General features: G+C 38.0%; 1 pseudogene; it reads left to right on the forward strand.

Moving 5' to 3' along the window:
• The first annotated feature begins 720 nt into the window (after positions 1–720).
• On the forward strand, positions 721–18,041 carry LOC110743101 (annotated as a pseudogene).
• The last annotated feature ends 4,829 nt before the right edge of the window (positions 18,042–22,870 follow it).

Here is a 22,870-nt window from a genome sequence, read left to right on the forward strand (position 1 = left end):
GGATATATACATATTCAGACAATCCATCACCGTGCATCATTTTACATTTCGTTTATACAATCCGTTTTTGTAGGCTCTGAAGTAACTTTTACATTAGCTTTCAGCTACTGCATGATTTGCTACAAGCCAGCTCAGTCCAGGTAGGTTAGAGCCAAACACTATTCTCTTAATTCAAGAGGCATGCCCATTTGCATCCTACATTCATAGCTTCAAGGATGGAGGGCGTCTACAACTTAAGTTGTATACTCCTTCTTTAGTTCTCTGAAGTATAGAAACCACTGCTATACAGTAATATGACTGACTTGATTTTACCATGAAAGCTCACAAAGGTAACAATGAGATATCTTCAGGACATTTCAGCTTTAGCTTTTCTCAGTGATGGGCCTGAGTCCTGTTTTCCTTAGACTTTGGTAATAAGCTTAAGACATAAACTCAGATTTTACTGAGATCCTGAAACCTACTGAAAGGCAAGGACTCAAATTATAAAAACATCAGCATTCCTTTTTCTTTGTTAGATAAAGTTTACTCAATTATTTTACCTACAGAAGTTATATTTCTTTACTAGAACATATTTTTAAAATTATAGCAAATACAATTAAAATAATCAACTATAATGCCTCATCTAAAAATATCCATCTTCATGCATTTTCTTGCAAGGTTAAAAAAAAAAGTCTTTCCCATATAGATACTTGTCTTAATTTCTAACGAATTAAGAGAACAATGGCTGTGTGGGAAGCCACTGGTGGAAAAGCTGCAGGTACACACTGGGCCACTTTTCCAGGCCATGACTTACACTGCACTTGATTTCCAGGGAGCAATGCATGCCTCATCACTGTGTTGTTAGAGGCTATGGACCACTTTATGACTGTGAGCATCTTCCTTTTGGATGTAAGTACTGGAGAGAAACAAATCATTAGAGAAAGAGAGAAGCAGATGTGAGTTTTGATTGCTAAAACACACGAAAGACAGACTGCTGGAGTTGTGCTTTGCTGCATGGAGAGCTGCTCTATCCCAAGAGTTAATAGAGTACAGGGGCAGAGGCGCGCCTAGGACATCAGCTGTCTGTCAGGTGGGGGAAGGGTGCAGAGCTATATGGATTCCTCAGCTAGGGGTCACTAGGCGCCCTTCATATGCTACAGGAGAAAAACGTTTAGCAATTGAAAACAGCTATGCTGGAAAACATGCCTTTCAATATAGTACTTTGGCTTTTCTCCTTTGTTTAATTTTTCTCCTTTGTTTAATGCTTCTAACATGTCATTTAATGTACTGATTTTCTTATTCAAACTACAGGTTAAGCATGTTCATCACAATCTGTGTCCATTTCTTCTTGGCTAATATTTTTAAAATAATAAATGAAGGCAATGTTTTGGGTTATTTTTTTTCACCTTTCACATTTCAAATCATTACAAATGGCTTGTGCCTTTTTCTAGATTACATTTTAAAATAATCATAGATAGCCAGGGATGGGAATAAAGTTATTGTTCTGGGAACTGCTTTACCATTTTTAAAACATCAGCACCAATTTTAATTTGACTACTTGCTAAACAATTACAGTTTATACTATCATTATAGCTCTAGTGTAATATCATTCAATGAAATCTCACTCCTCCAACAGGCATCACTACACCTAATGGTGGCAAGAAAGCCAAGACTGAGAAAGGACAAATAATTTTACCTTGATTGCCATAGAAGGATACCTAGGAAATCCCTTTTGGGATACTATGCAGGGGACCCTAAAACAAATGCCTCTTTGTTATAAAACTTATTTATTTGGTCAGTGAACTATGCCTTAAATTAGACGAAGCCAGCAGGCCTTAAATATAATCCAGCTAATGTAACCGGATTACAATGCAGCAGTTTGAATGTAGTCATCAATGCCATGCTTAAAATATGAGTGGCTTCCATCAACATAATATAAAAGGATTACCTCTTCCTCAGTGGTCCAGTTCCAGAAGGCATGGCCACATTTCCTACACCAATTTGACACCATAAACAAAAAAAGACCCAAAGGCCATGTCTCCAGCGAAGCTCAAGACAACAGGACAAACACTGGGACAGTGCGGCTATTACCACACATACAAAGAGCTGCTGGCAAAAGTGATGTTCTACTATCCTGATGAGGCAACAGTTTCCACAGGGACCACAGGTTGCTGGAACAATGCTGACACCTCTTTTCTAAGGGAAGTGGATCGAGTCCTTCTCAGGTAGAATTGCCAGCTAAAATATAGGGTATCCAAATATTTCATAGGACATTCTTATACTAAAAAATTATTCATTCTTTATCTAAAATTCAAATGTAAATGGGTGTCCTATATTTTTCTTTGCTAAATCTGACAATCTTATTCCTGTGGTAGGGAGAAATTACTTCCCTTTTTGGATAGAAATCCTCCATTTTTCTCTTTGCTGAGTTAAGGGAAGACAGGAAGGGCTATAAAAATTTTGCTCACAGGTCTGTGTTCTCCACTTGGAGACCCAATTATTCAGAGGAAAAAGAACTTAGAAAAATAGAGTTTAGTCAAACTTGTCCAGAAGTCTAAGAACTCAAAGTGATTGTATAGTCTGAAATCTGAGAGTTACATATTCTCAGCATCTCTACTCTCATCCATAAAATCTAACATTAAATAAATCAGCATAATGGGTCATGCAAATGGGAATTAGAAAGGTTCCACATTAGCTTTGATTTCACTGTTGGAAAATAACTTCTCCATGCTTCCATTTTATCTCCAGGGATTTGAATAAGGGAAAGGCCACCATACTGGATAACAGTCTAAGATGGAGTTGGGTTTTTAAAAAATCAGACCATGGTGGGGCATCTCAAAAGTGGGTAGTCTTTAAGCAAATGTATTACATTATTCATATTGTAAATGCTCTTTAAAAAAAAGTATTACCTTTTAAGGGTCAGGCATATTTATAAACAGGTGTAAAAGTTAGTTTTTACATAATCTGAATTGAAGAATGCTGGGAAACTCCTCTTAGGTCAAAGTGTTTCCTCTCCCTAAATACTACACTGCTTAAAAGATCAGCATCCAATATTAATTTTATCAGTTTCTTTGAATCTCTAGGAAGGGATTATTATAGCACTAATACTTTTAAATGAATGATTTTATAGGGAGACTGGAGTTCAGACAGCATAAACATAATTAATTTTAATTCAGGTCACTAGATAGTGCAAAAAAAAAAGAAGGGAAGGTAATGGTAGGAGGTGAGGATCATACCCAAGAAAAACATCAGTTGCCCCATAAATGTGCCTGCAGTGGTCCTGACTCATGCTCTTTATTCCACTCCCAAATGTGTTACGTTTTTAGTTGAAGAGACAATCATTTTTATTTAACCATTCTCTTTTAGTCCCGCTCTCTGAGTACAATTCATTCACTCCTGGCCTTACTCTTGTCCAGTGTAGGCTGCCAAACTGGCCCAACTCAGATAACATAGTAGGGTTCAAAAGAACTTTCCCTATTCACCACCAACATGCTGGGTGACTCCATGCAAATTGCTTAACATCTCTGGACCTTGGTTTCAGCATCGTACAATGATGAAATGTCATTAGATCGTCTGTCAGTCTTACCAAGAAAGGGAAGAGAAAAACTTACATACTTGAAATCTTGTAATTGGTTCAGCAGAGGAGATATATTATCTCACCCCACCATTGCTTGACCCCTTACTAGCCATATGTTCTGGGGAGATTTACTTCATCTCTCTTTGCCTCTGTTTTTGTCTTGTTTTATCTGTAAAAACAGGGAAAAATAATGCCTACTAGACTATGATGTCATGATAATAAAAGGAGTTAAATCAGTTGATATATAAAAGATGCTTAATACATTTTAGCTATTATCATAACTAATAATAGCTATTACTTTCTCCAAGAATTATTTTTCTTTCAAAGAAAAAAATTAGTTATATCAACAACCCTGAGATATTGTCATCTCTAGAGTGAGTTAGTTTTAACTGGCATTTCAAGAAGATGTAGTTATCTTTGTTTCCAATTAATAATTTTCAATAACAACTTTTGTTTTAATAAGAATTTTTAAAAAGTAAAAATTCATATTATCATCACTAACCGCTCAGGACAAATACTTTTTTTTAAATATAAGGAATTCAACAAACCAGAAAAAATAATCTTAATTTCTGCTCCCAAGTAATTCCCATATTTTAATACCTAGCCATAACACAGTCCTTATACTATTGAGCAATATACAAAGGAAAATCACACCTTTAATTTTTTTTTTTGTTTTTTTGAGATGGAGTCCTGCTGTGTTGCCCAGGCTGGAGTGCAGTGGCGTGATCTTGGCTCACTGCAAGCTCCACCTCCCGGGTTCATGCCATTTCCCTGCCTCAGCCTCTTAAGTAGCTGGAACTACAAGTGCCCGCCACCACACTTGGCTAATTTTTTGTATTTTAAGTAGAGACGGGGTTTCACCGTGTTAGCCAGGATGGTCTGGATCTCCTGACCTCGTGATCTGCCCGCCTCGGCCTCCCAAAGTGCTGGTATTATCGGCATGAGCCACCGCACCTGGCCCACACATTTAATTTTAAATTAAATTTTGAAACGACAAATTAAAGTTGTTTCTTTCCTAGACTGACATAATAAAAACAGATCATTACTTAATGGAGTAGATTGTAGATAGATTGTAAATATCTATGACATAAACAAAGATTTCAACCACACTTCATTCTTTTCTTCTTTCAACTTCTTTAAGAAGTCTACTGTTTGCTGAGGAGTACTTTTCCCTCTCTGGTTGCACTTATCTCCACCACCACATTCCTGGTGCTGCTTCTGAATTTATCACGTACCCAAACCATTGTTATTAACCTGAGCTTCACCAGCAGTATATTAAAACGTTGAAGTATTTTTCTTAATAGAGAATGAAGAAATCATTTATGGTACAAATACTGCTTTGTGTTGTCATGAATTTTCAGTTGTCTGGCATATATCTAATTGTTGCAACTGCATTATTTCATGTTATCATCTTTTTTCTTTTCTTTTTGGAATGTAGAAAATGTTAACCCTGGAAGTGGTTAATGTGACGAAAAGCACATTAGAAAAAAAAAAAAAATCCACCTCCATCCAAAGTGATGGCATTAAGTGGAATCCAGTGTATCCTGGAGCACCTAATGCACACAAGATGTGGAGCATGTCCCCTGGTCAGAACTTTTAAATACTAAGTAGCAATGAATGGGAGGAATAAATCAAATGGAAGGATAGCTAGAATAATAAACAGTGAAGATGCTTCGTACTCACACTCCAGCAAAGCAAGATGAAAAAATGATCGTGGCTGTCATGAGCTATTACTGAATGAAGAACTTCGTTTCAGCTCTTCTAACTTGAAAAATGGAAAAAAAGAAAGAAAGAAATGAAAAGAAAAAGAAAGAATACTGGAGGAAAATAGCTTTTTTTTTTTCCTTGAGTCTCTCAAACTCGTCAGTAAAACAAACTGCTATGTATCATCTGTTTAGTGACAGAAAATATATATATTGAGATCAAAGATAATCAAGGTACACCTGGTTATTATTTGTAAAGACTTAACTGTAAGTTTTTAATGATTAATTTATCTGCCACATAACGCTTTAATAGATCATGTGAAACATCAAGGGAGGAATGTGGTACTGCATTTCTAAAGCCTCCTTCTCTGTCTCTGAATGATAATAGGCATGGGAGTCATCATTAGTCTTGTTAGACGATGGTTCCTTTAGGAATCTCTATGTGTTACCTTTTAGAGGGAAGGTCAAAGAAGCCACCCCTGGGGACTCCCCTGCAGGATACAACTAACACAAGCATAAACTGTATGGAAATGGCTAAATTGTCTTTACTGAGACCTTGGTCTTTCGCATCAATCAAGTCCTTCTGAACTAGTAAAACAGATAAGCACCCTGCTGGCAAAAGTGTTACTATCCTTATGCTTGTCATGACTGGCACTACAAATTTAACAATAAACAGGCAGTTATTTGTCTTACTTCTTTAAAAAACAAAATAAGTGTGCCGAAAGACATACAGTTGCAAGGAAAACTCATTTTAATGGCGAACAGAGTGACAAAAAAATTGCTAAGTGGTTTTGGTGTCACTCTCTTTCAGTCCTTCCTCAAAAGACCCTGTATTCAGGAATCCAATTGTAACTGCTATCAGTGCACATGGAGAAGGTAATATGAATCCGACAAGCCAAAACAAAGCAAACCAGGACCCCATGGCTGCCATGTGGGAGGGGGCAGATTTATCCGCCCTCACGTCTCAGCTTCCTGAGAGTGGAGCCTGTGTCAATGCCTCATCCTGACACCTAACTCACGGGGGAATTATAAGTCATCAATACCAATGACTGTAAAACACTTTGTAAATAAAAATGGCTTAGAAGTTCCAATTAACAACAGAAAGTAACCCTCTGGGGTGTACCAGAGAGAAATAACTACAGCCATAAATAAGCAATGGTGAGTTTAGGTTCACTTCTTATTTCAATGCCATTAAAAATGGACCTCCTTCCAATCTCCAATCTGAAGACTCAGCTATGATTCTTTTTTTCTCATTTACACTATACAGTGTTATGCTCATGAGTGGAAGCATTGAGGAAATACAGGATTGGGCATTCCCTGCTATTTTAATATGAATATTACGAACTTACATACTCTTATCTACCTTCATGTCAAAAACAACAACAACAACAAACAACCAGAAGTAGTATAACTTAACTTAGCTAACTGTATGGCCGCCACAGATGTGCCATTAACAGGGAGCATAGCAAGCCCAAGAAGTGGCTACAGTGCCCACCCTTAGTGTACTTCATGCTTGCCCCATTTAGAACTTTCACAGGCTCACACAATGGATTATCAATCTGACCCAGGAAGTATCCACTGAGCCTGTAGTATGTCCCAGGTACTGTGCTAATCACCGCCAATATATCTCACTTATACCTGTGAGGAAAAGAGGCTTGGGGAGCAATTTGATATGACCAAATTATAATTAAATTAATAGCCATAGAACACTAAATGTCATGAATTATTCTAAATGCATTATAGAAAAATCAACCCATTATTACTCAGAATAACCCTGCAAAGCAAGTACTACTGTTATCCACATTTTAAGATAAAGAAACCTAGAACGATTGAATAACTTGCCCAAGGTCACAGAGAACTGAGACTTGAACCTTGGCAGTTGGACTCCAGAGTCCATGCTTTTCCACTTCTCAACCTGGAAAAAGAGCCCAAGTTTTTAGTTCCACACTTAGTGTCTAGGGTCTCTGCTTGATTTTAAAAATTAAAAAATAAATAAATATGGTAAGACATGGCAGCTTATCTTTCAGGTCCTCACATGCCTGTGCAATGACAGACAAAAAACTATAGGGTGATAGAAGTCGCAGGAATGTGCAGAATAGTCAGGAAATGTAAATAAGGGAGCATTTAGCTCAGACTAGGGTCTTCAAAGAAATCTTAGAAGAAGATAATGAATTGTGGTTTCCATTTCCCTAGAAAATCTAGTTATATGTGCCCCTATTTTTTGGCAGGTATTCTTGCAACCTTTGGCCTAAGTATGCACAGCATGTTCACAGGAATAATTTCAAATATAATATGAAAAAAAAAATTAGCACCACCCTTAGCTTCTGTTAGGTCTATTGTAAGATCAGGGTCCATAGTAGCAAAACTCAGGCTGCCATAGCTTGACCAGAAACCAGGGGCTAATCCAGGGTACTCCGCTGCCCCTCTGAAAACATGCTGGCCATGGGGCATCTCTAGAGCAGCTTTAGCTGTCTGGTGAGTTTGGCTGACTCTCCAATCACCACAGAGGTCCTGATGGGCAGAGGTTCTGACTATCCTTCCCAGATTAAGCATGAGGGGAGGGCAGCAGTTGTTCTACCCTGCAGGGACCATCTCTACAGCAAACATCACCTCCAAATCAGAGCTCCCAACCTTGCAGAAAGACCCCACTTACAGGTAGACAACTCAGTGGGGAGACGGTGTTTGGGGAAGATGAATTGTAGGAAGAGGAAGGGAGAAGGGAGTGGCAGATGCAGGCAGCATCCTCAGCTTCTGCTTGGTCCTTGATTTATCTCCGTGGAGGAGACGGACCTCCAGGAAGAACAGACCTCCCTTCCCCCTCCACCCCTTCAGCACAGCAGTGATGCCTGCACAGGGCCTGTCCCTGCCATACACCTATCAAGAATACAGCAAAGCCATTAAACATACCAATCTTTACTGACTAAAAGACTGCCATCTTTTTAACCTTTTAAAATATATGGTACATGCATACAATGAAAAGCAATGATGTTATAGATTTATTGACATGGAAACATGTTCACTATGTATCACTGAGTGAAAATAAATAGGTTATGAGAAATAAATACCAAATCCAATTTTGTAAATGGTTCTATACATATAAAAAGACTGGAAAAATATGCATCTGGATGTTTACAATGAAGGGATTATTACAAGTATTTTTTTTCCTTGTGCTATCTGTCTTCTTTATGAAGACAATGTATTATTTATTTTTTTATTTACTTTTTTGAAAGAGCTATTTTATCTTTTCCGCAGGAAGAGGGAGATTTTTTTTCTTATTTTTTATTTTTTGGAGATGTAGTCTCACTCCATCTCCCAGGATGAAGTGCAGTTTTCTGAACACAGCTCACTATAACCCTGACCTCCTGGCCTCAAGCAACCCTCCCACCTCTGTCTCCCAAGTAAAAGGGACCATAAGTGCGCACTGGGACCACAGGTGCACACTGGGACTATAGGTGCACACCGGAATCATAGGTGTGCACCACCATGCCTGGCTAGTTTTCTTTTTTTCTTTTTGTAGGGACAGGGTCTCGTTATGTTGACTAGGCTGGTCTCAAACTCCTGGCCTCAAGCAATCCTCCCATCTTGGCCTCTGAAAGTGATGCGATTTCAGGTGTGAGCCACTGCACCCAGCCAGGAAGGGGGAGATTCTTAAATAGGTGGCTGTAGTATCAGTTATTATCAGTCTTAGTGGTTTGATTTGATTGAAATAGCTCAGGCTAAGGAATAAGACTTTAATCACAGGGAGAGAAGTATGTTGATGAACTGGATTTGTCAGCTCTTTCCTAATGACTAAAATAAAATGTGAAGTGGTTATTGCCATTTAGCATATCCTCAGAATTCAGACTTTATGACTTCCCTGTCACTCACCAAATCAAAATCAGAGTATCCCAAAGTAGATATGTTAGAAGAAGAAAAACCAAAAGATTGGGTAACTCAATCAATTTGGGAAATGTTGAGTTAACTAGTGTTAAATAGTCATCTTTCTTGCAGGACTTCTGAGAGCCTCGTTATGCTAATGTATATTGTATATTTCCCACAAAATAACAGTCTTTCCAACTTTATATTTATCCATGGAATTCATTTTTGCCAAAGCATCACATGGGACCAGTGACAAGTGAATGCTGTATTGCTTGGCAACACTGTTCTAAGTAGTAATCTAGAAACACCTGTAAACACATATAATAACTCCCTCAGGAGAATTTTTAAATAGTTTAGCAAATATAAATCTATTATTTTCATCAATGATGCTCTAATTTCAGAAATTATGAGATTAGTCATATTAAGTCAGTTCTACCAGGTTGCTTCACCAGCACTAAAGAGTTTCATATTCGTGAATAAATGTATGAACTCAAAATCTGTGACATCACTTTCAAGTAAAGGGGACCAGTCTCTAAACAAAATAAAATGTACACCTGTCACGGCCATTCTTTCGAGTCATTACAGTTTATAAATTTATACACCATGAAAAGCTTTATTTATGTTCATATGGTGTGAAAATTGCAAGGAAAACTTTAAATTAATTACCTTTTTTAAAAGAAAGCAATTGAAATTTATCACAGACAGTAAGGGAATTTATTTACATGCCATAAAGCTTCTGAAAATACAGTCATGAAATATGAGTTAGAAAAAGTAGCTCATGCCCTCACATGTCCTCAAGATGGAAAAGCAAATTAGCGGGCCGTAACTGCAAACCACAGTCTTGTGGTTTTCGTCTCTCTCCGCGGCTTAGATGTTGCAGGATCTCAAAGGCAGACTTGACTCAACAATATGATCTTTTCTTTTGGGTTTACTCAAAAATTTTCCCCAGAATCTACATGATCTGCTCTTAAAACAAGAAGCTGGCCAGTTAAGACAGTTTATCATAGTTTCCCCTCACACCTCAGGAATAGACACCAGTTGAACCACATCTCAGAATCCATTTAGCTGGGGGTGAGGAGGGGTGCTTCTAGGACTGGGTCTTTTTTTCTCTCTCTCTTAGAAGTATCATTTTATTTCATTGTGAAATAAGCTGATTAGTATGTAGAAAAGCAACAGTCCCTTGATTTCCACAAATGCGTTTTGATTTTTTATTCTGGGCTTCAAGCCTTTCCTGCATACGTTTAACCGCAGCCTACTCCGTCAAAGGTACATTTACTGGGCTGAGGGTTTGGGGGGTGGGCTCCTCCCTGGAATCTTGCTTACATTTGCATGTGAAAAGAAAGAAATGCTTTTGAGTAATTAGTCATCTGAAATTCTGCACCATGAGGAAAAAAAATTGCTTTTGGATATTTATAGAGAGAAAAATCCATATGGACAATGAATACCCTATTAATGCATTGGGGGGAAGGGACAGGGATGTAGCACATTGTGTTGAATTTCATCCAAACAATGATAAAAATAATATTGCCACTTCCTTATAAATAGTAGCTACAATAGAAAGTAGCACAAAGCTGTCTTATTTACAACTTAAATTTCTTATATTTATTCTATTATCTTAAAAAGCCCTTTCTTTTTGACCTAATATGTTCATGCCATATTGAAGAAACTCATGATCAATATGTATTGATTTGATCACTAATTGCATTAATTTTGCTTTAGAAATTAGAAAGGCTCTAATGAAAATGTGAAGTCACTTCAAGATAGTACATTATGGGCAGGCTAATTTAGCTGGGTTCTGTGCATCAGATTATTTCATTATGAACCTTCAATTACCATACAAACGAATGAGATAAATAGCCTTTTCTGAGCAGATTTACATTTTTGAATTCGTCTATAAATTTCAAGAGCTTAAGTTAATTTATAACCTAACATCATATTTAATATACAAATAGTTCAATCATGAATGCATTATCTGCATAAACCCTTACTCTGGCCCTTCACATTTTGCTTTGAACAACATTTGAAACAATCACTGTTTTTTAAATACTTGCTTGTACTACATTTAATCTCTTAAAGAAAAATGTGAAATGAATATTTTTGTTAAAATCTTGCATATTATTGCTTAGTAATTGGCGCAAGGAAACCAAGTGATGAAGAGGTATGCTGTTCAAGATTTATAAAACCCTAGAAATGTGAAATAGTCAAGCTGATTTTGAAATTGAGTGCAGATGCTAAAATAACATCCCAAGAAACAAGAGAACATAGAGCCTTTTACATTCTTAATGTATTTCTGCTGTTTAAAAAAACCTACCTGCACAATTGATTTAAATAAAAAAGACACCAGAAGTAGATATTTTTACCTCGGGGTGGAGTGGTATTGTGGTAGATGGCAGAAATGTGGCCAGAAGGCAAAAGCAAAGATAATTTTAAGGGGGTGCCAATAATTCTGAGATATCTTGAAGAAAAGCAATGCATCAAAATAAAATGTAGGTAATATTTTGCAAATAAATATTTGAAAGTTCATTCTTTTCCCAGGCTGTGTATTTATATACACTGAAGAAATGAAATAGCTAGCACTAATGGATATTTCATGTGGTCCTATAAAGTTTTGAAGTGGTGCTGATAATAATAATGGGCAGAACATGCCATCTACTTTTGCTGTTTAGTATTTCATGATAAAATCATGAACACACAGCCTTGGCATCTAATTCCTGCAGTTATTATTATTGTACGCTTAGGAATTTTAAAACCTCTAAAATAGTGCAATGGTTCAATTTATACCTTCATTCATTATCCTTGTTCAGTGACGTTATAAGACCCTCATAGCATGATAACCAAAAATCAGTGAATTATCACATAATTTAGGATAAAGTATATTTCACAAGCAAAGGCCTTAGGAGAGAATATCAGGGCTGAGGGCTCAAAAGAGATCAACTAGCCCCTTGGCACTCAATGTGCAGTCTTGGATGAGCACCTGGGAACCACTGTGGACTCTCTGGCTTCACCACAGACCTTTGAATCCAAATCTAAATTTAGTATGATGCCCAGGAAATTCATGTGCATGTTAGAGTTTGAGAAGCACTTGTTTAGTCTTTCATTATCTTTATATACACATGGCAACTAAGGCAAAGAAACCTTGAGAACGCTGTTCAAGGTGGCAAAAATTAACTCTTATCTATGGCTGAAAGCTATGGTGGTTCAAGCGTGGTGCTATGTAGATCCCAGTCAAGGGTCAGGTCTACAAAGGTTAACTCTGCTGAACTCCCAGCAAGCTTTGGGAATTGCTTGTAATGCTTATAAAGAACATGTTTGAGAGTATGTTGATGAATGAATACTAGTGCAGCACCATTCCAAGAACAATCATTCTGAATTTCGATTTTTCAGAATCATTTAATCAGGCCAGTTCATGAGCGAGTGCCAACATCCACCTACCCTGAACTACCTTCTAGACAGAAAATTCAAAATAAGAGAGAATAGTTCTATCCTCAATTTACCCATTCATAGGAAAAGTGTGAGAGTCAAGCATGACATGTTTGTCAATATTTCACCGGAAAAATTAAAACAGCAAGGGGCGATAACAAGTGGAGGAATTTTTAGTGTGGCTACCTGCAGCTGAGTATGTATAAAGCAAGTAAACAGTGGCCCAGTATAGACACAGCTGAGGGCACTTAATTAGTGACAATTACTACATTGTTCTAAGCTGCCTGCAACCTTGCTCTCTCCCTTTAGATAAACTCATTTAAGTAAATACAATGTCAAGAAAATGGACAAGCCCTTTGACTTGCTAGAGAACCATGGAAATGCTGTATTCTATCAATTAAACATGATTCTTTCTTTTTATTAAGGGGAATTAGATCTAACAATTGCTTCAAAATTTCATACAGCTATTCACACATGTATATTAGTTCTTTAGTGTGTTAAATGTGTAGCAAATAGATTTTTCTTTTCAAAAATTTATACTAATAATGATCACACACTAAATCTTAATGGTTGGAGCCTTTCAGAAACTACTTACCTAGAAATATGTTTTACGAAATAGTTTTGCAACTCACTGTTATAAAATATTTTTAAAGGGGTAAACAATTTGGATGCTTTTCTAATTCATCATGTTAGGTGAGAATGGTGTCCAGGAAATAGTTTGGAAATGCTTTGGAAAAGTCACAAATGAATTACCTTTTAAAAGTTTTTCACTTAACAAACATGTATTCAGAACCTAGTATATAAATCTTTATTTAACAAACCTCTTTTTAGCAACTAGTACACGCTAGATACTGTAAGCAGTAAGACATTGTATCAGCCTTTAATGATCTTATAATCAAAAAAGGCAAAAAGAATAGTGCATAAATAACTGTTATACAAAGCGGAAGGACAAACTACAAGTCCAACTTCTTCAGTCCTACAGCCACAGCATTATCAAGAGACAAGTTCCAGGCATGTTGTTCTCCTCTAACATCTGCACCAAATGACTCCTATGTGATCTGTGAGTCAGAGGATGGTGACAGCAGCTCCTCCAGCTCCCTGCCTCCTGCAAAAATGAGCAGAACCTTGTGCATTCACCCTGACAGATAAATGTCTTGTATTTGCTGCTTTTTTTCTGGGAAATGTGGTGCATGTAAAGTGAATATACTTTTATTTGGGGCATTAGTCATGGAATGTGGGGGAGTAGGAGATGTTTGACCTACTTAAATATACTTAAGTATACGAGTTAATTTCTTCACAAACGATTTCCAAAGTTCTTTTGTTTGACTTGGCATAGACCCCAGGTGACACCAGGCACGCACAGGAGCATGGGAAACAACGCTTTGTTGGTGGTGGATTCCCTCATGGTTTCACAAAGGAAAGCCATTACAACTCAAGGAAGGTTTTAAGACTCAGTGTTTAATTTATGAAACCACATTTTAAAAATCCAAGCAGAGTAGTCATTTAATGAGTTCAGAGAGTAAGCTGTAACAACTTTAAGCTGGAATTTTACTGTTCTTTTATCACATGAAGAAATGAACATTTTCTGTCTGTTAAGGGTTTGAGATAAGCGCCTTCCACCAGTTGATACCTGACACTTGCAATCAGCTCACAAGAAAAGGATGCTGCATCTAAAGCTAGGTTAACTCTTCATTAACAGCTCAATCTGATTTATCCATGAAGTTCTGCCCATGAAGTTTACAAGCACTAGGAACATTTCTCCAAGTTGCACATGAGAGTTCCGGCCCCGAACCCTAAGTTACACGTGGATCTGGAGCTAAGGAAGGCCTTGAATCTCTGGAATTCACCCTCCTTATCTGCACAATAGGGGCTGCAGTGCATGATCCCTCACAGCTTCATCATAGTCAGGGCAGAGAGTGAGATGCCCCTGTGTCAGTGGTACGGCTAGTGCTCACTGCTTGCTTGCCTTCATTCCTTCTCTAGATTAACCATAAATGATGTCAGGTTGCTGTCTAAGTCCTGGCAGGGCAATGTATTGTGGTTTTCCACAGTCTTCACAACCAGCAGAGGGAGCGAAAGTGCACAGTAAGTAAACTTTAATGAAGTATAAAATCTTTTTTAAAATTCTATTTCATTAAAATAAAATCTGCTAAATGTGTCTGGGTTGAGAAATTTGACATGCCCGGTATATTTGCCTGCTGTCTGTTAGTGTTTGTGCGTGGGAAGTCAGAATTTAAAAATTATGGCCACTATAGTTAATAACAATATATTGTCTTGAAAATTGCTGAGACTGGAAGCTTCCAGCTGTACTGAGCTCTGCGTCTGCCCCAGTGATTCTTCACACTGCCAATCAAGTCCCTAAGGAACTTGTCTCCTCCAGACTCAAGTGCATTCTGTCCTGAAGAAGTCTGGCTTTGATAGGAGCCCTGTTCTTGTAGGGACAGAAAAGAAAAGGAGTGGAATGTGGTCCATCTGCCAGAAGAAAAGTTGGATTGATAAAAAGGGTCTCCAATTTGGGCTGCTGCCTAAAAGACTTTGGAAATTGTAGTTTTACTCCAGTCCCCACAGAGGAGCTCTTCAACAACCCAACAGTGAATCTGTGCTCAGTGGCCCAGCCAACCAGCAACTGGCTCTGCTGGTTAGCCTGGCAATTAGTACCATTAGTGGTCATGCCTGGAACTGCCCAGGCCTTTGTGCCACTTGGGTTGATGCCCAGCAGACATTAGTACACCCCTTACCATTTCATCAGGAAATCTCCATGGACTATCAGTTTCATTTCTCCTCAGAGAACTACAGGGAAAGGTACCAGAACTTCTAGGATTTCCCTGGACAAACCTTGTATCTCTTCCCGAAGTGTAGTGTATTCTGGTCTAGGAGATGTGGACCCTCTGGGATATTTTTTTAAAAGAACGATGATATCTAGTATTTTTCCATGAGAGACACTGATCCATTTGGTACCCAGAAGGTCATGCAACAGAAATTTGATCTGCTGATTGGGAAAGACAAAGGTCTGTCCATCTGAGTTTTGATGTTGATGTATTTGACTCTACACTGGCTCCAGTCACAGGAATCCCTATTGTAGGGGGACTGACCTTTCAAGAAAGCATCTATATTACTGAGGAAATACATAGTACAGGGTTGCTGTCAGCGCTGGATCTTGTTGAAGTCAATCCTCAACTGGGCACTTCAGAGGAAGGGGCAAAGGCCACAGCTAGCCTGCCAGTAGATGTAACTGCTTTACGTTTGGGTCAGACAAGATGTAACTGCTTTACGTTTGGGTCAGACATTGCCTATGGCCAGATTTTCAGTTTCCCGGTCAAGTCAGAAAATGAAGCGTGTGTGAGAATTTAGGAAAGACTGTGCACCGTTTTGTTTCACAATGGACATTCCAGAACTGTAAGGCATTTGAGAGGACAGGTATTAAGTGGTTATCTGGGTTAATATTGCCTTAATGGAAACATTTGCACATTCTCACAATTGTAAAGTTTCCCCTCTCCATTCTGGTGACTAATAATACTACTGTAAATGTGTGTGTGTGTATATATATACACACGCACACACACACATATACATATTTTGCACTTCACTGGGTATTAATGCATTGTAGTGTTGTGTAAATTTAAAGATGCACAGCAGCATTTGCTACCTTGATATATCAAAAAATGCTAAGAGAGGAGATTTTCAAGTATTTTCACCACAAAAAAATGATAATTATGTGAGGTCATGCATATGGTAATTGGCTTGATTTAGCCATTCCACAATGTGTACATATTTCAAAACAATATGTTGTGCCTGATATATACAATTTTTATTTGTCAACTTAAAAATTAATTAATTGGAAAAAAAAGTAACAAGAGGAAGGAGATTAAGTCCACCCACACCTACTATTCTGCTGTCTAAAGATAAAGGAGGAGCCAGAGGATGCTGGGCCTGCAGGGAAGGAGGAGACGCATATCAGCGTCCTGGCTGGGAAGAGAACTCAAGCCTCTCCCCTGGACCTGCTTTCCTTTTTTCACTCACTCACATGAAAATGGGCTTGGGATCAATAAGAATAATTCTGCTCAAGCTTTCCAACAGAAGAAAAACAGAGTAACCAGCCATGTTCTGCAGTCCTCACAGCAATCCTTCCCTCCAGCTAACTTGCTTCTCATCTGCTACTTTTCATAAAGATAATGTGCTCCCGCATCTCATGATGAAAGGTAAAGTCTTTAAAGTAGTCCGTCGGTCACTAGACCTCATGGCCTCCCTTCGCCCCGCGTACCTCTGGGTCTCCTCAATTCTCCCACAGCACCAGTGGCCAGTGTGCCTTTCCTGAAGCATGTCAGGCCGCTTCACACCAAAAGCCTTTGAACTCACTGTCCCCAGAACTCTGTTCCCCTAGAAGTCTGCATGGCTTAGTCCTTCTTTGTCTACCGAATGTCAGCCTTCTTGATGCCCTATTTTAATTGTAAACTATCTGCTTTTCACTTTTCCTCCTGCCTTATTTTTCTTTACCTGACATTTGATACATATTATATGTCTTACTATTTTCCTTATAAGTTCAGAGGTTTCTATCATTTTGCTCACTGTCATTCAATGAATGAATAAATGAATGAGTGAATGAATTTTAAACTTAATTACATATGCAGTGTTTGAAAGAAAGAAAAGCAAGTTTCCTTTAATGAAGGTATCATTATGTGCATACTATGGTTCTTTCGGCCTTACTCCCAAATAATTTTTTAATTGGTAGCTTCAAGATTGCTACATTGATTGAAATTCTAATTACTTGGCTGTGAGCACAAGTGTGCTCATAACTTTATCATGTTGCCATAAATATCAGTTATTTGGTAAGATAATGCTGCATTCACCTCCTCCTACTATAATGTCTAATTATCTCTCTTGGGCTCTCACATTCCATTGTGAAAAACTAACATTAGTTCATATATAATAGTCATTCATAGTCTTTGCATGTTTGGTATGTGTGACCAAATGCCCTTTAATAGGTTCCATACTAATATTATATGAATATTAGTGAATCATCTAGTATAAATTTCTACAGGGCCTCTTAAGTAAATATGTATTTAGTTGGTTATGTTTTATGCATATTTAGAATTTGTTTGCATTATCCAACTTCACATGTATTATTTACCCGGTGGGAATATTTCGCTTTCTGCTGCTCCACTTTATCCTATGTATAAATTCACATATGTTTTATAATATTCATAACACTAATCCACCAAACAATCTTGATATCTGGTATATTATCATTTTCTTAATGAGGTGTTATCTACAGCAAAGTATTTGCTTAATCACTCACGTTTTGTTTGCTTGATTTTGGCCATTCCTCACTCAAGACAAGTATCTGTTGAAAAAAAAGGATGTCTCCAGAAAGTCAATGAGTGCTATAAAGAAAATTGTAGCAGACATTTTCTGAAGAAAAACTAATGTGTCAAAGGTAAGTAAACCATAATTAATTTCTTGGAAGTTTTTTAAAATTTTCTTCCCCAGCTTATAAAAAGAAACCTCTCTGGTATGTTGGTCAGGTTGAAACCTAATTGCAAAATCTACATTATTTCATTCTCAATTGTAGTTGAAACAACTCAAATTGATAAGTGTTTGCTTTCTGTTTTCACATTTTTAAAATCTAATTTTTATTTAAAAAGTTGAGTCTAAAGAACTAAAATTCGGGACAATTTAGAAGCTAAAGGGAGTGGATTAATAATTTGGTTACATTTTGCTGTCCAATCAACATCTCATGGGAGTTTAAAAATAATTTTAGTTATTTGCTTTTAGCCCTTCTTACATAAGGCTAACACAGTGGACGTGTCATAGACCATTATTCCAACTAGTCTGATGGTTTGTTTGCAGACTATTTCATTATGTTCTTCATTTTTTTCATTAAAATCTTTATGAAAGCTAAGTGGCAATTTCATGTTGGAGAAATGAAGCAGTGAAAATGGCTATCATATATCCATCATTTAAACAGAGTACTTGGGGTGCCGTGTTCCAGCACCGCGGCTTAGTGCGCCAATACTGTCTAGTATAAACATCTCTTAATAGGTACCTGGGGCTGGAGTTTCTCTACTGTGTTTAACCTAAATGAGCACATGAGATTGCTATTGAAAGTGTGTTTATATCTGTGTGGAATACAAATAAGTTTATTGTTGTGGAGTCTCTGTCTTAGAAAACAGATATTTAGGGTCTCTAAACTTTTATTTTGAAGTATCTATAGACTGACAAGCAGTAGCTAAAATAGTACAGAGAGATTCTGTGTACCCTTCACCCAGCTGCTCCCATATAAAAAATCCTATGCAACCGTAGTGCTTTATTAGATTTTTAAAAAGGTATTGTTTTATTAGAACAGTTTCAGATTCACAGCAAAATTAAGAGGAAGGTATGGAGATTTCCCATACACTTCTTGTCCTCCTCCCACATGCATAGCCTTCCCCGTATCAACATCCTCCACCAGGGTCATACATTTGTTAAAATTGATGATCCTGCACATCATAATTGCCCACAGTCCATAAGTTACATTAGTGTTGTGCATTCTATAGCTTTGGGCAAATGTATAATGACTATTCAGAGTGGTTTCACTGCCCTAAAACTCCTCTGTGTTTTGCTTACGCATCCTTTTCTGCTACCTTCAACCCTTGGCAATCACTGATCTTTTGTTGTCTCCATAGTTTTGCCACTTTCAGAATGATTTGTAAAGTGAGGAGACCTGATGGGCCTATTCCTTCTGAAGCAGGGTAGTTATATAGATAAAAAACCAAGCCCCACTGATTATCTCTTAAAACTAGCAACTAAACTCCGTGATTCCTTGGGCAGTTCCAAGATTTCAGGTGCAGTATTCTTCATTTATATTTGCTTTGCTTAAATATTATCCAGCCTATAATTTAACAAATCAGCAAAAGAGAAAAGCAGAGAGAAATTAGCAGAGATATCGTCCCCCAATTCCCTCCCCATCTCTTTATTCCTCACCCAAAACAGCACTTCTGGAGAGAAGTTTATGAGATCTGTAATTTCTGGACCTATCAAAAGTATTAATTTGTGAGTTTCTGGGTCTTTCTTCTCACTGTCCTTCAGAACAAGCACCCCAGGAGCATGAAGGCCAAGTCTGTCTCAGTTCTATCATCTAACGAGTGTCTTGAATTTTATAGTCAAGTATTATATAACTGTTTCTGTATTAAAGATTGCGGGTTTTTAACAGGTTGATTTGTATTTTTTTTTCTTGAATAGAATAGAGAGAGTTATTCTCTCTGAGAAGATGGGTTCTATCCCGGCCCGCGGGATCCTCACTGCAGGCCCTGGAAGAGGGGGTGGGAATTTGGGGAACAAGAGATACGAGAAATGGAGACAAGGCAGTGCTCTGATCAAGTCTCTTTTAATGGCGGTAATGCAGTGCCTTATATACACTTGGAGGGGAAGGGGTTGGGCCAAGGCGAAAATGATCTCATCGCGGAGGGTGTGGCCAGATAGGTATTGGTTTCTCTGGTCGAACGTCATGTGGCGCCTGCGCTGTCAGGTAGCAATTTTCGCCGGCGCGGGAAAAATGGGTGAAGAAGAAGCAGGAAGAGCGCCATCTTTTATGAGGTATTAATACAGGGGAAAAGGCAAAGATAGGGAGGAGGTGTAAGGTGGAAATGAATAAAGCTCAGGCGTTTTTAATCGTCAACTATTACTCGCTATGGCCGGGGCGTGCAGCTCCGGACAGGGTTCTCCCTTGTCTGATGGACTTCAGAGCTTAAAAATAAGGCTGATTTGAAAGTAAATTTGCCTCCTCTTTTATTTTTATTTTTTTTGGCCCTGAGTCCAGGAACCTTTACCCTTTCTCTTCTCTTCCCTCATAATGAACCTGGTCTCTTGTCTCGTTCTGTATGTAATCCCCTGGCTGACTCCTAGCTTCAGCTCTAGACTTAATACCAAAACCTGTGAACAGGGGAATTGAAAGGAAGCTGTATTCTCTCACCAACTTTCTCTGATTTCTAGGCCTCCTTCAGATTTGACCCCAGGCTTCTTCTACTTCCTGTCCACGTGTAGCAATTGCAGTTCAGCTGGTTCCTGAGTTGCTACTGTCCAGCCCCCACGTGCACGTGCTGGTCTAAGAAGAGGGCAGGGATATTGAGAAAGCAACAGGGAAGGGGCAACAGTGACCATCTCTGCCCAAGTGTGAAGGCCTCCCTGGCCCTCCAAAGAGATGTACAGACTTGATGAGGAGATGCAAAGGTCATTCTTGGTGCAGGACTTCAATTATGATCTCTGAGAATCTGCTTCAAAATAAAGTCCCCCATATTGAAAATCACTGATCTCACTTCAAAGGATAAAAGTAATCTTTACTAGAAAAGTCACATACACACACACACACACACACACACACACACACACTGCCCCCCTACCACACACACACAGTGGTAACTATTGGTAGTGATACATGTGTTAATTAATTTTGTTGTGGTCATAATTATACAATGTATATGTAATTAATTCATCCCATTGTATACCTTGAATATATGCAATTTTTATTTATTAAATATTTTCTTAAGGTCTCCTAAAGTATGTCTTTTAACTCTTTAACTATTTCAGCAATATCATCTTTTCTTTCCTTCATGTTCTTATTCTTTCCCATTTAATTTAATTTTTAAGATAATTTTTCTCTCTGTCTTTTCAGGAATAACGATCTTAAAGTTTTCCTTTAAAAGCAGTGATTGCAGATAAAGAAGCCGAAATTTTTGCTCTTATGATACAAAACAGCATGGCTTGTAAAGAATTTTCCAGTGTCATTTGCCCAGGAGGTGCCCTGTCCCCTCCAATTTTGCACCAGCTCTGTATTTTTTCTCTGTGACCTTGACAACAATTCTTCACATATTCATTCAATACCTCTTAACTTTCCTGGGTGTCAGATAAGGCACTCAGGACACAGTGGTGACAAAATAGATAATTAAGGGAAGCTTACATCATAGTTGGGGGAAACAGTCCATAAATAAGTAATTGAACAATAAGCAAGATAATGTCAGAATGAAACCAGGATCAGGAAGAAAATGAATCAGAATGATTTCAAAGAGCATTTGAGGGCAGGGGAAGATGGGACTCTTTTAGATGGGTGCATCTAAAAGAGGGAAGGCCTCTCGAACATGTGATTATCTGAGCTGAGTCCTAGACGATAAGACAAAGCAACCATGAGAAGATTTTCTCTGAGAGCATGAGAAACAGGCTGCAGAGAACATCAAGCACCTGCCTTCTTCAGACATCTGCTTCCCCACAAATAGCAATCTATTTTACCTGCAGAGAATTTTGCAGTTGCTCTCCTTCCCTCTCCCTCTGCCTCTCCCTCTCTCTCTGTCTTTCCCTCTCCTTCTTCATCCCTCCCTCTCTCTCTCTCTCAGTGTGTGTGTGTGTATGTGTGTAAATCTATGAGAAACAATTCATCTGAGAAGTCAATATATAAGTTAAATTTAAGACAAATATAGAGGAGAATAAGATTTGAGGGAGTAACAGAGGTAAAATAACCTTATTTGATTAACATTTTATTTCTACCTTAAATAAAAAGAAAAATGTTTCATTTACAATTATTTGATATGTTTCTGTAAGTGCATAAAAGCCTATAAGCTATCAAAGTTCATTCTATTAACTAAGGAGAACTCTTAAGAGCTATATCTGGATAATAAAACAAATTCATAAATTAGCAATTTATAATTCCCCATTGTAAATGATCACTCAGTGGATCCACATGTCCGCATGGGGACATCTGGCAATCAAATTAAATATTCCCATTTCCAGATGCAAGACGTAACTAACTGGTTAATTGCCTTAAAAATTTTGGCCTTATGGTTTATTTTTTTAAAATCATTAGAAAATAGATAATGAAAAAAAATGTGGTTCCAAAAGTTTTTCATTTTTCTGAAAAATACTTCCATTATCACTATTTTTAGCAAATTTGATTTAAAAATCTTTTTTTTCCTAAGCTTTGAGTTAGGGAAAATTTTAAAAGACTATAGGAGTTGGGGAAATTTTAATATCAGCCAAAAGGGTTTGAAGCAGAGAACTAGGATAAGAAAGGAAGTGAGGGGTGAGCAAAGGTCTCAAGCCAAATGGGGCAGAAGAAAGAGCCCAACTAGTTGTGACAAATAGAGGGAGAGCAGCTGCTGACCAGCCTCATGACCTTATTTATTACATGGGGAGGAGAGTTGGCCAGTGATGGAAAAGGAGGAAAACCATATCCTCCCTTGGGGACAAGGTATAAAGATCAAGAGATCTGTGAAGTCTAGCATGTCCCACAATGATGATGATGGTGATAATGACCACAGCAGTCCCTAGAGTGTGACACCAAAGTGAAGGGGAGGACAAACACTCACAC

The sequence above is a fragment of the Papio anubis genome, chromosome 6, assembly GCF_008728515.1.
Source record: "Papio anubis isolate 15944 chromosome 6, Panubis1.0, whole genome shotgun sequence".
Classification (NCBI taxonomy): Eukaryota; Metazoa; Chordata; class Mammalia; order Primates; family Cercopithecidae; genus Papio; species Papio anubis.